A 15,349-nucleotide genomic window follows, 5' to 3' on the forward strand; every position below is an offset into this window, starting at 1 on the left:
GCCATTGATGAAAGTACACAGGTCATTATCAAAGTTTGGTTTCTGAAGATAGATTGGGTGAGCACAGATGCTCATTGCATTCCCAGAATTTCCACTCGAGCCACTTTGGGATTCAGGTGCCCAACTTGGCCAGTATATTTTGTCTGCTTTTTGGGCAGTGCATGACTTTCCATTGTGTCTGAAATCCATAGTGGATGTATGAAGATTTAATTGGTATCTTTGCTGAAAAGTTCCCTGAGATCCAGGAAACCAGATCCTTTTGTCAATTCCAGATGTCTGACTTACAAAAAACATGACCATGGCCCTTTGAAAACTGATGATTCATAGTTCTATTTCACATTTTGGAAGGGTTAGGATTTTGTGCAGACAAAAACACAAGCACTTTTCAAAATGTCAGTACTCTAGAAAAAGAAATAATTAGTTTCTGCCACATTTTAATTGGGACCTTCTTTTACTGTCCAGCGTGACCTAGTAGCTCCTACTATATAAGGGTTTTGTTTGTTGGCTTTGTGTGTTTTCTTAAAAAGTGCAAATTATGTTACGTTGTTTATAGTTTAAAAACTTTGATTACGTTTTAAGTGCAGGAATTTTCAATAGGGCATTTCTAAAGAACATAGGTATAAGATAAAAGGATGTAGAGGCCTAACAGAACTAAAAGGAAAATCTATTACTAGTTTTATGTCTCACAAGCCTTCAATAGGTTGTTTCAAACTTGAAATAACTTTATATAATTTTGTCTGTAGAAGATCCAAGTAGAAGCATAACTGTTTGCAAAAGTTGAGGAAAAGCATTTAAGTCCACTTGGCATCATTTCAGTTCTTTACAAATCTATTACATGAAAAAAATCTCAGCTCCAGGGAGCTAAAGCTATTGTACCTGAACTAGAAGGTCTGACCCAGATATGGATTGTACCCATTATGTATAGACCATCAACTGACAAACATTTGAAAGTGTTAGGACTGCCAACAAGAATAAAAAAAAAAAAATCCATTGACAAGAAAACACATCATAAAACACCTGAGATCTAACAAAGAAGCTAGTGCTGGTTCATTGTGAGCAGACGGTTTCAAGAGTCTTGCAGTTTTTATTTTGTTTTGTAACATCCTTAGTGGAATTCAAAAAACCACTTGGCTCTTGGACATAATGCTTCTTTTAAAGAAAATCTAGAAAGTTATGCAATAACTCTGGGGCATGTGGTTTGGGCATTTGGAGTACCCACAACACTCACCAAAGTTTGGTGGGAGAGGGGATGCTTGGGCTCTTTATTTTTTTAAGTAGTAGATGGAGAACGTTGAGTGGGCTTTCAGACAATGGCAGCTGTGTTTGCTATAGATGAACTATCACAAATAGAACAGCACTGGAGCAAATGAATACCAGATCTACAGAAGACAGTTGGACGGCGTGTTGGAGAGAACTGGGGGATGCAGGTGGAGGAGGAAGGACCAGTGCTTTTCTCTTCTGACAACAAGACTTGTAAATGAAGCTCAGTCTGCAAGTTAAACTGCTTTATAGGTTTTACATGTGTAAACCAGAGGTTCATGTGATTAGCAGAATACACATGCTTACGACCAGCATGCCAGTTTAAAGTAGGTGAAGATCTGCCTCATACATAGAGCTATTGTTAATGTATCATGCGTTGTGCCTACTTTGAGCTTCTTTGTCAAACAATCAGCCAGGGTCATACTAAAATAAAAATATTACTCTCTGTTTCCTGCAGTCAGAGGGGTCTTTCCATTGATTTCAATAGGTGTTTGTTTAACACTAAAACATCTCAGATTTTATCTTCTGATGAACAAAGCAACTTAAGTTATAAAATCCTTCTTTGTTAAGATTTTAACACCATCCTGGAAAATAATAGAAGAAAATGAGATTTCTGGAAAAAAAAATCTCCTTTGAATTTTCGCCTGTGTAACTTCCCCAGCTACAATTTAAAGCAGAGTAAGAGCTGCATGCTTTATATATGAACTTGATATCAACCACCACAAATGTTCAGCTTAGAACTGTCAAGCCACACATAAAATATTGATACCTCACATTGGCAGGGTTAATACAGTGTTATTTTAATTGCAAACACACTGTGGGTGATTAGTCAAACTTGGTGCATCTTGAATTCTAAGATAAAGATGCCTTCTGGCTGGACCTCCTATGTAATTAGCACTATGACCCTCATATGCTCTTCTCTGTTATTAATATGATTGGTCTAATACGAGTATTAGATATCATTCATTAACCTGTTGTGAACCATCTTAGAAACCATCTTTGAATAATAGACTGCATTCCTTTTTCTAAAGCCATTTACTACTAGGGAGAGTGAAAAGAATGAAGACACAGATTTCTGCATTAGACTGACTGGTATAGTGTTAAGCACAATATGTAGTGTATGAAATTATGAAAGAGCAAATTAAATAACAGGGCATATCTGGCTCATTAGTAATGGATTATCAGGTGCTCATTATATTGAATTTCCACCCTGTTCAGAAGATGAATGCACATGCCAGAACAGAAATATGCTAACTGACCCTGTCTGAAAATAAACTAATGCACATCTGGAAGTTCACTGTTTTGCCAGCTCACTACTGTTTATGCTGTCTTTTTATTTTTTTAAACAAGCAGTTTGAATTCAAATTTTTACTTGTTATTAAAAGTGCATTTGTCTATCCCCCAGTCATTCAAAAATTGCAGACTATTATACGCAGTAAGCAAATAAAAGAAAAAAGAAAATATTTTGGAAGACAAGCCAGCTCATAACTGCGGGGACAGATCATCAGCTGATATAAATCAGGTACTCCACTGGCTTCGGTGAGGTTATGCTGTTTACATCAGCTAAGAAAAAAAAAACAGTAAAACAATGTTATCTATAATAAGCAAGATCAGATTGTTAAGTGGATTTGATCATAGCTTTATTGATTTCCCTTGTTCAATATTTTGCCTTAATGACTCTTTGAGTTTGGGATTGTTGCTATGTTCACATGTGGAAGTTTATCACTTCAAGTTGTTTATCCATCTCACATACGTGGACCTCTCAGAGTACTTGGCTTCTGATGGGCGAGATCCCCATGTCTGGTCTTATGACAAAGACACAGATGTGGCAGGCAGGACTGCCTAACAAGGGTGCTGAGGATCATCTGATGGGCATGGTGACTCGCATGACAGAGGGAGGGCCATGGTGTTTAACCACTGAGGGAGGGAGACAGAGGGTAGGAGGAAGTATGCTCCCTGCTCTCTGTTCCCCCTTAGGCAGCACACAACTCTAGCTTTGTCAAATACCAAAAAAATCTCTCCTACTTCACGAGCAAGGGGTCTGCTGTGTTCTGTGAGCCAGCACAGACACTACTGGGGCCAGAGCGCTGGGGTGCTGCCCTGCAAATGAGTAAGGTGCAGGCATGACAGCAGAGAATGCAAGAGAAGGACCCTCTCCAGCAGGTCAAACTCGTAATTCCTGGGACTTGGCAGGTCAGTACAAAATAGCAATAGTGTTCCTGAAAAGGAGAAACCAGTGTCCACGTTTCATAATCTATAACTCTTTGAATTGGACTCTAAGTGGGAAAAATAATACATGACTGAAATGTTAATGTTTTTAAATGGGATAAGCCTACCTGGGCGAATATAAGTTTGATATAGTTTTTCTTCTTGGAAAGGATAGGAGACAGAAGATAGTTTTGCTGATTCTTCTCTTTGATATTCAGCATGATATTTCATTAAAGCATAATTTTTGAAATCATGCTTCAGAATTACTTAGCCTTTGACATCTGAGCAAGAAATACCAGTTAAAGAAATGAATAGTGTGTCGTCATCAAATGAGTATTGCGGTGTTTTTGTGGAGATTTCTAGGACCTCTTAGAAAGAAAGTTAAATCTATTGCTTAAATTAAACACTGAACCTTATGCCTTCTGCAGAGGTCAGCTCCTAATGACTTAAAACAATTGTTAATCATCTGCTAACACCCTGGAGAACAGTTCAATTGTTAGGAGTTCTAGCAATACCAAAATTACCACTGTGTTGAATTATTAAAGGTTTGTATCAAAGCACGAGCTTAAGTTGCTTTGGTCTTGTGTAAAAATTCCTCTGATCTTTGGCAATCATAATTTATTTACAGCTTCCATACGTTCTCCCTCTTTCACAAAGAAATCAGGTTTCTTAAGTATGGCCAGGAGGCACTGAATTTTCATATGTAGTACTGTCTCTCAGTTAGAAAGACAGGGAAGTACTGCTGGCTTGAAGGTTCAGCAGCCAGCTTTTCTGTGTGAAAGGCAGGTTATCTAAACATTTTCTTCCCCTGAGAGAGATATTCATAATATTTATTCTAAAATACAAATATTAGGGCTCTTTGCTCCATGTGAATTATCCTTAGGTATAGTAAATACAGTTCAGGTTAAAATAAAATCAGGGCATAGCAACAGCTGAAGTTTACATTTATAAAAAGTACATGTGGAGATTATTGCAGGAAAACGTTCCAGAATTTATTAAAAAGTCCCCCTTTTAGCTGGATAAAGAACATTTTAACGTTTGGATTTGAACCCAAGCTGGCTGTAACTGTGTATTGTGGCTTCCACAGAGTATGTCTATGTTTAATGTGGACATCTTCCCAAAAGTTGGGATTGGTTCATTTTACAGAAGGCAGATTAATACCAAACGTCCTGGTTTATAAATTACACAGGAGAGGATTTTTTTTTAATTCAGCTTCGATCTATCAACTAACGTCTTGACAATCCTTTAGAGTCAGAGAGAGATAGGATCACCCGTTTATCAGTGTTACTTGTCTATGTTAGACATATAATTACTTGAAGTATCTGGTCAGCTATAGTGGAAATGGAATAGAGAAACAAAGGAGAACATATACGATATATCACTGTAGATCATACTTAAAACTGCAACAAAATTTTAAATGGTGCATGAAACTATAAAGAAAGGTGCATAAAAATAAAAGGCTACATTTTTATTTTTAAAAATACATGACACTATGCTGTTGCTTTGAACTTATGTCTTTCTGTTGATAATCTGTTCAAGCTCACAACAGGTACACAAAGGCCTGATTTCCTTCAGAAAGAGGATATTTCAAATGTACAGAGCAACATGCTTGCCAAATTTTCATACAACAGTTCTCAGTTCTGACAATCTGTGTTTAAAACTACTTGTATACAAGCAAATAAAATGAACATGATTTTTAGCTGCTGTGCCTTACGCTCTTTAGAGATCAAATAAAATGGGAGTGAACAAGGGGTCCTAAAAGTGTGCTTACTAGTCTTGTACAGTCTAACTGAAAATGCACTCTGATTCTCCTGCAGGTTTGGTGGGTCCAGCAGCGTAAAAGGGAGAACTACTAGGAGCCTCACCAGCTATTCAGTTAGTGTACCCCGTTATTAAACCAAAGTACTGTAAAATAGCACCAGACTCTGCCTCAGACACTTTTGCCAAAATGTTTACAGTTTTTGTCCTACAACTAAGTTCTATCTTTTTTCTATGGTAGCTTTTCCCCCACACTTCCACAGCCTAATTACATGGGAGGGTTGGTTTTAATTACAGCCCTACTGCAATGCCCCGGCCAGCTTTTTCTTACTCTACCACATTCCTTGGGAATAGATATCAAATATTAGCACAGTCAGTTTACGCTCTCTCCTAAGCTACCCTACCTATTATAAGTCAGTCACAAAAGGGTTCACCCGATCCTTGGAGCAGAAATCCACTTTTCTGAATATTTGTTTCACTGAAATCAACAAATCCTGGCATGGACACGTAGGAAAGGCACATCATTAACAGGCCAAAGGCGCTGCCAGCTGATGGCTCCAGACGCTCACATGGCGTGCATCTCTATGACATATTCTCACAATGAAGTTTTTCCAAACTGCTCAGTACTAGCCCAGTGCTATTCGCACTGAAGTAGCAGCAATTAAATTTCCATTGCAAAGAAGGTATGAACAAAGCACCCCATGAACTTACTGAAGAAATGTATAAAAATACAGTGTTCAGATGGGGACAACAGCTTTCAATGGCTGAGAGTTCTGTCAAATCAACATCAGTTCTCATCAGACCACTTAGAGGTGTTTCTCTTCGCAGTAACATAATGCATGCCAATTTTCTACCACTAGCAGTTTTCCATGCTTAGAAAAACAATGCTACAAGATTATTCTTTAACTGCGAAGAAAGCAAATTTCCCCTCTAACTCTCCCTACTAAAACCAAGTAAAATTAAACACATACAACAGCAAATTTAAAACAAAATGCTAAGCAGAAAGAAAACAGCAAGGATGTAGGAGATTGCATCTAAAAACATCCCCTTAAATTTAAAGACTTAGAAAGTTATGAGGGAATGAAGGTTAGAGTGAAAGAACTTTTGAAATATTATCGGTAACAGTTATTGCACCGTCCTACAGCACTCAATTACAAATCCACTTCTTGTATGATTCCCTATCTTAAAGCTGATCTACGTATTTAAAGTCTCTTGGTCATGTATGCAAAAAGTAAAAAGGTATATAATTTTAATCCCTACAGGAGAAGAATGATGTCCATGAAAGTGGCACCCTCAGAGGCTGAAAGAAGATAGAAATGTCTCTCTCTCTTTATTAAAATATGCAGGTAAGTTCAGATATTTTTCTTTGTTCTCAAGAAGTGCATTTTTTAAATATATGCTGTTATATGACCACATACAAAGAAGTATATTTTATTTTACAATATGTAAATATTTTGCTTTTATCAAAAGCAATCCTTACCAATTTTTATTTCATTTAAGAATAAAACATTGTTATATTTTACAGCCAAGTCTTATTTATTGTATCTAATATGATTTCAGCTGAGAGAAACCAATGGATGCAAGGTTTTGGGGTATGGTTTTGAAAAAAGGCTGCTTTCATGTTTAGAACATGTACAGTGTTTTGTTTACTATCAAGGAAAGTACTCTTCTTAACTAAGAATGAAATTAAATCTCCTGTAGCACTTCATACAGTGCATGGATAGCCCTGCTTGCAGTTTTCATCCAAACAGCCCAGAAAGCCAAGGTCTTTGATCAGAGTCCAGTTCCATGTACGATGAAACATTCGATATCTGGAAATCAAACAGCACACAAAAAAGCAATAATTGGCACCAAAAGCCCAGAAAAAGTAATCATGCCATAATCCTTCATTCACACAGAAAACCTAAAGCCTAGGAGCCCTAACAGGTTCTAGCAGATCACCTATGCAGCCAGTCTGCTGTGCAACTCTCTGCACTGTGGAGGTAGCTAGTTTCAGAGGACTGCCATTTCTATCTGAAATAAAAATTGTTATCCTTTCTAAAAGCCAGAGATAATGGTTTATCTTGATTTATGTGTATATACCCATATTTGACTATAAAATAATGTATTCACTTTGGCATACAAAAGAGAGATCATGTGGAGCTAGTCAATTATTCATATTAGTGAAGGGACTGGTATGCAGATTAGACCTAGGAAATATATTTAGGCTTAAATCCCAGTTTTTCTGTGAGCCAGCCATCTTTGTTTCTGCCAATTTGAGACAAAATACTCTAAAATTGGTTCGTATTCTTTGCTTTATTCTGACCTCAATTACGGTCAGTTTATACATGACAATTGTGGGAAAACTTTGGACCAGAGTTACAGCTTTTTAACTTTATTCTTTGAGATCAAATCCTTACATCATAATGGCCTAATGTATGTGACATCACCACATTAAAATAATAATAAATAAATAATAAAATAAATAATGAAATAATAAAATAAAAATAAAGGTCATGCCATTTTGCTGAAATACAAATTAGCTTACCAAGAAAAGCCTTTCATTCTTAGATTTTTCCTCTGGAATACGGGAAATGAGGATGGTCTTACTCATTTTTGTTAAATTGGCCCAATTAAAGCACAATCAGCATTAAAGTCTTACTGCTTAGGAAAACCAGTAAAAAAAAAATTCTGAGTTTTTGTGAATTGATTAATGACACAGCAAGCAGGAAGAACTGGCCATGTGTAACTTTGAGTTCTGGAAGTTCACCAAGCTCAAGGAAGTACTCCAGTCTTTCCCCAGACTCCTTTTCCCCAGTGAACTTTGTACACTTCAGTTAATAAGTGCACAGGAGTTTGACTCCAGTAAGAGAAGATTTCATTGTCAAGGACTACCTACATTAAACATTATTCGTAGTACATGATGAAAGTGTCAAATGATTTCTGCATTAAGGATCCAAAAAATGTCAGAATTCATCACAGGCCCTTTGCAGGATAGCATATTTTTGAAGTTTGCTACTTATGGTTCTTACTAACTTTTCCTACTGTTACAATTCCTACGGAAAAAATTTACTAACCCATTAAACGAAATGAACAGGAAGAAAGTACAAAAACCAGTCTATGACACTTTATAATATTAATAAAAAATTCAGGGAACCAAAACAAAATGGGAAAAAACAACCTAAGCAAAAAAATCATAAATTTAATCAAAGCTTTTGATCATTCTTCAGCCATCCCTCTTGGGACCGGGCTTCACCAACGCATCTCTCCAGTAGTTGCACTGGAAGGCAATATAGCACTACTTTTATGATGACAAAGTAAATTATTCAATAAAGGAATTCAGGTTTCAGTAATGTCTTTTTTTCCTCTAAAATTTATTCAGCAGTATATATTTGCACATTGCTATTTATCTGTCTAGCAAGCCTTTTTAGTATACAAGTTCCTTCTAATGAGTATATAGCCAAAATAATGCTAGGATGAAGGTACATCTTTTTTTCTACTTTCCCTCAGTTACGTTACCCTACCCTTCCTTTCCTTCTTTCTGTATCTACCTACTGATTCTTTTTCTCAGATCTCTTTCTGAATAAATTCACCCCTACACAATTATTTCCCTCCTCATTCTTAATTGTATTTATTTTCTAAAAAATAATAGGTAAAAAAAAAAAAATCAAAACTAGGCTTTTTCCTCCATTTTGAAAACAGATATCTATGATGGTCAAAATTTCCTGTAACCATGGGCTTCTTGGAATAGCTGTTGCTTGCTGCACTAACTGCACTTCTGCACTTTTCTACTGAAATTAGCTGAAAATGTAACAGTCCAAGTGGAAGCTAGAAAGGTGAAGACGACCATGCCTAAGTGAGCAGAATGGATTATCAGGCTGGCAACAGTCTTCTAGCCAGTGGCAGAAGAACACTAGCTATTTTCTATCTGCCATCTCTTTGAACATGCAGCAGCAGCAGCATAGAATTGAAGCAGGCTTTTACAATACACATCATTGTGCTGAACTAAGGGGGGAAAATATTTCAAAGATGATCTGACTACATCCGTCATTCCATCTATATCTCATTTTATCTTTTCAGGGTCAGCTTCAACAGTTATCTTTACCCAGACACTAATTTCTCATTATTTACTGAGAGGTATTTGCATCAAACAAAGACGAAGGTTTTCATCAAGCACCATGATGAGCAGTCATTCTGAGACTACAACCTCCAGAGATACTGTGAAAGACCTCACTCACCACGATAGTTAAAATAGGAGCAACACAAGCCTTATGGTGCTCCAGACACAAGTGAGCATATGAGAAGAGATGACCATTAGTGAATCCTGGTTTTCAAGGAAGGACTGAACTAGTTCACTCCCTGATCTTCAGATCTACTTTCATGTTCTTGCAGAAGCACAAAGATACTTCCTATTTAAACAAATACATGCACCATATATGGAGCTGAAAGTCCTTCAAAATGGAGAAGGATGACTCTACAACTAGTGACCCGGCTTATGAAATGTTCATCAAATATTACTTCATCAGAAAGGGCCTCATTTAAACCAAGGTTTAAAAATGTGGAGATTTGTAAAGTTGATCCAAAAAAAAAGAATAAAATATTTTGTTCCACCAAAAGAAAAAAGAAATCTTTCTCTTACCTTTGCTTAAATTCCAAGCTGCTTCTTCTTTCTTATTAAATCTCACAGGGAAAAAAAGGAGGGGAAGAAATATCTAGTTTTTACTTCTTTTCCTCATTAGCAAATGGATATGCTAAAATAAAAAGAAAGTATGATTTATTTTAATCTGAAAATTTTTACTAAAAATATTGCATAAATTTTATTTGGAAATCAAAGAATCACAAATCATGACTTCTTCTGATTTATCTTTAATAAGATACACTTGTCTTTTTCCCTCAGCTTCATTTGAGTTTTTCAGGAAAGAGACACTAAATTCCAGGGGATAGTCTTAAAGGTTTTCTGGGTTCAGAAATGACTTATTGTGACTGGACACTTATCTGGCAAAGGTAATAAATCACCTTTCCAAATCTTAAGGGGTTAAAGAAGCAGACAGATATTCTCTTTCTGAGAGAGGCAATAACTAAAAAATTCTAGAGATCCTGATTCTGTAACTGGGCTGAAGTCACAGAAATGCTGTTTTGAAAATCACATCTTGTTTTTCAATGGGATTGTCATAGGAGATAGAACAGTGGTTACCCAGGTTGACACTCATCCTCCAAAAAAGAAGTTAGCTGAAGTAATCACTCCAAAATAAATAAATGTAATTTCTGCTACTATGAGTGAAGTACAGCCTTTTATCTTGTTCTTGTATTTGTCTGCATTTGATCCAATTTGCTGCCAGCACCAACTTGTCTTTTTCCTTGAAGAGCGATTCAGGTGCTGATGGAGAGATCAACTTTTATCCAGTTACTTTCCACTCAAGAACTCCAAAGGGATTTTTTTATCCAAGTGCTACATAATGCACAGGAGGTTAAAGACCATTTTGCCTTTTTCAGTGGCAGGGGATAAATGTAATCTGTGTATTCAATATCTGTTTTTCCTGGAACAGCTCTTGTCTCCTAAGATCAGACGATCTTGATCTGATTAAGGCCTTAAGGAACAATTCAGAACAATGCAACTCCCTTCACCTCCTGCCTCTACTCCTTCCACACCAACATTTTAGAAATAATAAAGAAAACAAATCACAGTCATGCTATTACTGTTAATTACATAATTTCTTAAACTGGAAGACGCAAGAAATTCTTTGGCATTCATAGACTGATGCTCTGCATATACCTTGATTTGACCCTGCCTACTCTCTCCTAGAATACTGATGGAAGATCAGAGGAAAGGGAATTTTCCCTGTTTCAGAGAGGCAGCAGTGAAGGAACATTCCCTTTTCTTGGCCTGGATATGGTTCACCATAACTTTCTTCTTCAGTCCCACAGAATTTCTTTCTGGGTGGGGATTTGGTAGGCTAGCACTGGCAATCATGTTGTTAGTGTTTCATAAGGCAGTAAATATCTCTCACTGTTTCTGCAGGGCCATGCACGTTTTGCTGCAGACTCTGAAACTGAGTCACACTTTCTAAGAAATTCTGTTCGGCAAGGATGTCTGGAATATTTTTTTTTAACTGAGCAATAAACCAAAATGCAAACCAGAGCAAAATGGGCATTCCAATGCAACGAAATATCTCCAGAATGGAGGTCTTAATGAGTACTCTGCCCTACCTCCCCTCCCCTCAACCAAATAAGGTGAGCAGAAAAATCACACTTCGATCCTCTTGGAAGTCATTTTTATTAAAAACTAGGAGAATAAGAGGATTTTTACAGGAGCAGAAGCAAATGGAAATTATTTTAGGCTTAATTTCAAGATGAACAAAGGGAGAGAAACCCTCGTGGGACATCCTCCATAGAACTACACAATTTCAGCTCCACAGTACTCCATAACAGCATTCAGGAACTCCGTCAGGGAGAAATGCTTTCAGAGCCCTGCTTAAACAGGGCTCACTTACTATAAAAAGACAATACATACAGAGATTTGGTTTTTAAGTTAGTAACATTTGTTCTGTCAGCATCAAAATTAAGGACATGTTTGGAAAAAAAACAGAAGGGGAGCTTTTGTTAGAGATTCATAATCTGAAAATATTAAATTGAACTTTATAGGGCTAATTTTCCCTCAAAGAAAGTGCTGTCTGATGGTCAGTATCAGAAATGGTAGAAAAATCTATTGAAAAGTAGAAATCTTAGTAATTTTAGTGACAGAGAATGTGTTTATATATCTGATTGGGTAACTGGAATTTCAGAACCGATTCACTAGCTAAAGTGAATTCACTAAACTAAAACTTCAGCTGCCTCAGTTTTATATATGTAGCCATAAATTCAAAAGCTTTGTGTCAGGACAAACCTGAGACTTTTCAAAGTTTTATATTATAAAAATAAATAAACAAGACATTCTAGAAAATTTGGGAGTTGGGAGCAGCAGATTCTGACTCAAGTGTTTGCCTGACTTGGAGTTCTGACTTGGATCTCAAGTTTCCCACCTAAGCACATCCAAATCACTGCAAAAAGAAGTTTGCAAACTACATTTGCCTCATGAAAACTTTTTTTCCAATTTTCATAGGTTTTTTTTTTTTTAAGAAATGACTACTTATCTTCATGCATGTAAACCTCTAAGATATTCTGCATCTTCTCAAAAGTACTGCTTCTAGAAAACAAGTGCTCAGACAATCACAACCTTAGATAACTTGAAGACATAATTCATGAACAGTGATAATTTTCTGCTGGAGCCATTACATCACGTGATCAAGTACAGCTAACATTCTTATTTCCTTTCCAACTTTAGGCTTTCTCTTATTAAGAAAGTATCAGTTATACTATTCTTAAGGTGAAAACAATCTCTGCTTTGTAAATTTTCTCTTGGATTATTTACAAATATTAAAAGTGCACTTTTTTGAGAGAGAGAGATAAATATGCTATGCACATGAAAACAGGGCATTAAAATAGGTGAAAGAGAATGAAGCTGATTAATCTCTGTCATTCACCTGCAGGAGACCCAGACTTAGTTCTTTCTGTCAGAATATTAAATTATTTCTACATAGCAAAAGAGACTTATTGAAGATGGTCCAGACATGAAGTGGTCAGGGATATCCTGGCAATGTGAAAGAAAGCAGAGATTTGAACCAGGATTTCTGATATCTGACATGAGCAGCTGAATCACTCTACAATAATTTGTGACAGGACTTTTTATTCTTTCCCCTCTGTTCATTAAAAAAGTTATCTTGGAACTGAACAGCCTTCTCCAAACCTTTTGTTGCCATTATTACATTTAATTAGAAGTACTGACTTTTGGCAAATTAATATTAGTGCAAGAAAGACTGTTCACAAGACATTTCCCTGACAGGTTTAATTCTGATTTGATGTTGATAGATTTGCATGGTTTTTAATGTTTAAATCTGTCTAGCTTTGAATAAACTGTTTGCTATGCATATTTTCAAGCATGTGTCAAAGCTTTAATAGATATTTAAATATGCTATCAGATTCCAGAATTGATAGGATGCTGTAAGCTGTTACAGCAAATAGTACACACTGAAATGGCAGTATTGCTACTAGGGAATATAAACATTGATCATCCTTTACATATTCTAAGCATCATATATGGATGATTAAATTGAAACCTGTGGTTAAAAGAAATATGCTACAGCAATCTTTCAAGACAAAAATCAAGCAGGCCAACATGACAAATCAATTCATATTTCCCCATCAGTTTCCAAGTGCCACAAACTGGTGTATTAGAAATCAGCTAGACTCATTAGAAGATTCAACAAGCTGAGTAGCTAAAGAAGAAGAACTTGTAAGAAAATCCTTTGCTTATTGCTTCTCAGCTCTGTATTAATGAATTATCTAATTAAAGATTTAATTCCATCTATCTTTTATTCTAAATTATTACAAACAAATGAAAGGAATATATTCCGAGAAAAGCTCTCTCTTTCATTTTCTTCATTTTCCATTTTGTGTGTATCTACATCCCAAAATGCAATTTTTGACTAGAAGGAAAGCCTGTTGCATCACAACTTTAGCTTCCAAAAAGTGAGGAAAAAAATATTGTGGGCAAATGGAATATTATATGATTATTTATTTTTATATTTGTATGTGAGAATGTTTCATTGTGTGCTCCTTCTTGTACTGCTCTCAAAAGAGCTAAAAGAGCTTCTACAGCTCTCAAAGAGTCAATGTCTTCACCATCATGCTAAGTAAGCATGGATGTGCTTTAGGACCCCTCTTATGACTGTACCGTATTTGTAATTATCAGGGAAAGGGCTAGCTGGCTGTTCTTAACGAATCTTCATTTTTTAATTTCTTGACACTTATTGTTCTAGCCTTAATCATATTGTGATGAGCTCTCATGAACAGTTCTTTTAGACGACTCATTTCGCATTTAAACTTCTGGAAATGTGCTATTGAGCACCTCTCCATGGCAAGGAAACAAGGCAAAAGCCCACAGAGTTCGTCTCCCCATAAATTAATAGTACAGCTTACCCAAAAGGCTTCCTCATTACACTTTTCCTACTCTCTGGGGTAGCAGGTACCTGATACCAATCAGGTTTTCTAAACATTTCATTATGAAATTACTGCTAATTTAGGCACTCTTGCTACTGATCAGCAGAGTTGTTTGTGATGGAGGATGTCATTTCTTCTCTGCTAGATGCTGGGCAAGTTCCATTTAGCTCAGCAAAACATGGCAGAACATTCACGCAGCTACCCAGTACCTGGCAGAGTTCAGCAAGCAGGTCCAGTATGTGAGCAGAAGGGAGGATAATCACTACTTGGTGGCGTATTTCCTTATCTACCAATACCTAGGAAGAGACCAGCATTTTAAACATATGTTCATGACATAATTTATTTCAGGTAAGTAAAAAGACAAATACATTTTAGGTACGTAGTTTACTCAGAAAGGATTATTCACTTACAATAATTAGCTTCACTTGTGAGATTTTAATCATTTCATTTTTTAATATAAATATTTGGCTAATGGATACGAAAGGTATCTATTTTCTCTTTAGCTGGCTTTCTTTCCTAGGATTAGCATAACATGACAGATGGCTGATGTCATCTTTACTTGGAAGAACTCAGCTGGCAATAATAGCATGGTACATTTCTGAGGATTTGCAATACTGTATGTCATGAAGCGGTTTTCAACAAAAAAGAGTCCAAAAGGGAATTCCCAGAAGTAACTATCTGCCTATGATATCCTACTGCGTCTTGTTGATGCATCACAAACAGAAGGAAGCATAGAGTCTTTATAAAACTCCATAAATATTTACAATATTGTTGAAAATACATTGGAAACGCTACAGATTGCAAATGGTATGGGCCCCCTTGGCACTGTATCTTTAATTTTGCTGTTGAGTGAGAATAACAAAAACTGGTGCTTTCTATATATCAAAATCTGTTATGTATACATTTGAAGTTCAGTGATTTTTGTCACATTTGACATTTGTGTGTAATAGAGTGAAAGCATTAATATTATTAGAATGTAGATATCCTGGCTGAGTATTTTGCATTTTGCTAATGATTGTTGTGATGACTAGACTAATGTCAGGGTCTGAGGGATAAAGTTAATGAGAGCTTTCCATTGCGCAATTGTTTAATAGTGGATACTTTAGCA

General features: G+C 36.3%; 2 long non-coding RNA genes across 3 annotated transcripts in view; one reads left to right on the forward strand and one right to left on the reverse strand.

Annotated features, from left to right (window-relative positions):
* The first annotated feature begins 3,275 nt into the window (after window positions 1-3,275).
* Window positions 3,276-9,803, forward strand: LOC135327296 (uncharacterized). Its single transcript, XR_010387399.1, has 3 exons — window positions 3,276-3,453; window positions 6,489-6,572; window positions 9,286-9,803. It is a non-coding gene; the product is annotated as an uncharacterized LOC135327296 (long non-coding RNA).
* LOC112986056 (uncharacterized) overlaps window positions 6,593-15,349 on the reverse strand; it is a 33,573-nt gene continuing 24,816 nt past the window's right edge. For both annotated transcript variants that reach the window (XR_003259912.2, XR_003259911.2), the window contains exons 2-4: window positions 14,451-14,537; window positions 9,845-9,956; window positions 6,593-7,037 (exon numbers count right to left, since the gene is read on the reverse strand). This is a non-coding gene — a long non-coding RNA (uncharacterized LOC112986056). The remainder of the gene's footprint in view (window positions 7,038-9,844; window positions 9,957-14,450; window positions 14,538-15,349) is intronic.

Source organism: Dromaius novaehollandiae, chromosome 2 (assembly GCF_036370855.1).
Source record: "Dromaius novaehollandiae isolate bDroNov1 chromosome 2, bDroNov1.hap1, whole genome shotgun sequence".
Taxonomy (NCBI): Eukaryota; Metazoa; Chordata; class Aves; order Casuariiformes; family Dromaiidae; genus Dromaius; species Dromaius novaehollandiae.